A 1,877-nucleotide genomic window follows, 5' to 3' on the forward strand; every position below is an offset into this window, starting at 1 on the left:
AATGAAAAGCTAGACTCAAGCCAAAAAATTTCCAACTAAAGTTGAGCAATCGAAATCATGTATGGCAAGTTGTCATTCAAAAGAAAAACTTGGCGGAAGAAAGAAAATTAATTGGAAGCTATCACGCTTGCCTGTCATCAAATTGCCTCATTCATGTTGTAAGATTGGTTAGTTCAATTTTTCTACTCTTTCTCGTAAAAGTTTCTTAGGCTTATCAATTAAATTTCTTGATTGAGCAATTGAAATTCTGGTCAGCATACAAGAACAGGAACATATATTTAGTTGTGTAATTTTCAGTTCAGTATTTAAACAAACCGGAAACTGTGCGATAGTTGGAATACAATATACTAAACAAAGTTTGGAAAATGGCTGGACCACTACCAATGCTAGCGCAGGAGCCGGCATGCCAAAAGTTGCAACAATTTTACAATGCTCACGGTAAAGAAATTAATATGAAAGAACTTTTCGCTCGGGATACAAATCGCTTCAAAAAATATAGCTTGCGTCTTAAGACACCCAAATATGGCGAGATGTTAATTGATTATTCAAAGAATCGCATTACAGAGGATGTATGGCCAATGCTTTTTGATTTAGCAAAAGCGCGTAAAGTGACTGCAGCACGCGATGCCATGTTTGCTGGGGAGCGCAGTAACATAACCGAAAATCTTTAGGAACTTCATGTTGCTTTACGTAATTGTGAATATGATCCAATTCTGGTCGCTTGTAATGATGGTTTGCCGTTGGTTTGTACAGAGTTATCGCATATGAAAGAGTTCACCAATCAAGTAATATCAGGTGTATGGTGTGGCTGCACTGGCAAGCAAATAACTGATGTGGTTGACATTGGTATCGGTGGTTCAGATTTAGGGTCACTGATGGTGACTGAAGCCCTTAAACCATACTGCAAGGGATTATATTCACATTTTGTTTCGAATATTGATGGTACACATCTGGCAGAGTTTTGAAACGTGTTAATTACGAGACCACCTTGTTTATTGTTGCATCAAAAACGTTTACCACTCAAGAGACAATAACCAATGCTACATCGGTTAAGAGTTGGCTGCTGGCGTTAAAGACCCGTCTGCTGTAGCTAAGCATTTTGTAGCATAGTCCACAAACAAATAAATGGTGACAGCGTTCGGAATTGACAGTAAGAACATGTTTGGCTTTTGGGATTGGGTGGTTACTCGCTTTGGTCTGCGATTGGTTTGTCCATTTGTCCATCCATTGGATTTGAAAATTTTGAACAATTCCTCGAAGGGGCTTATTATCTAGACAACCATTTTAAAACTGCACCATTTGGATAAAATGATCCAGTGTTTCTTGTTCTTTTGGGGATTTGGTATTCTAACTTCTTTAATGGAGAGACCCATGCATTGCTTCCTTATGATCAGTATTTGCATGGATTTGCGGCTTACTTACTTACAGCACCGGACCAATTGTTTGGGGTGAACCGGGCACAAATGGCCAACATGCTTTTTACCAACTAATTCCTCAGGGTATAAGATTAATACCATGCGATTTTGTTGCACCAGCCCAAACACATAACCCCATTGGTGCTCATCATAAAATTTTACTAGCCAACTTTTTAGCGCAAACAGAGGCGTTAATGCAAGGGTTAACAGCAATGCACAAAGTGTAACTTGGACAAATGAAGATTTGATTAAAGCTACAAGAAACACGTCAACGCTTTTGCTTGAGCAACAGGCTGGTACAAAATATGTTTGCACAACTATAACGCATACAAAGCGAGTCGGCACACAAGGATAAGTGTATGAATTATTTAACTTGCTTGTTGAATGCTTGCAATCAAGCCACCGAAGAATTGAAACAACAAACAGCAACGCGAAGAGCTCGAACAAATATCAAATAGTTGT

General features: G+C 38.8%; 1 pseudogene; it reads left to right on the forward strand.

Annotated features, from left to right (window-relative positions):
- The first annotated feature begins 359 nt into the window (after nucleotides 1–359).
- LOC137239289 (glucose-6-phosphate isomerase-like) lies at nucleotides 360–1,642 on the forward strand (annotated as a pseudogene).
- Nucleotides 1,643–1,877: the final 235 nt, after the last annotated feature.

The sequence above is a fragment of the Eurosta solidaginis genome, chromosome 1 (assembly GCF_040869045.1).
Source record: "Eurosta solidaginis isolate ZX-2024a chromosome 1, ASM4086904v1, whole genome shotgun sequence".
Lineage (NCBI taxonomy): Eukaryota > Metazoa > Arthropoda > Insecta > Diptera > Tephritidae > Eurosta > Eurosta solidaginis.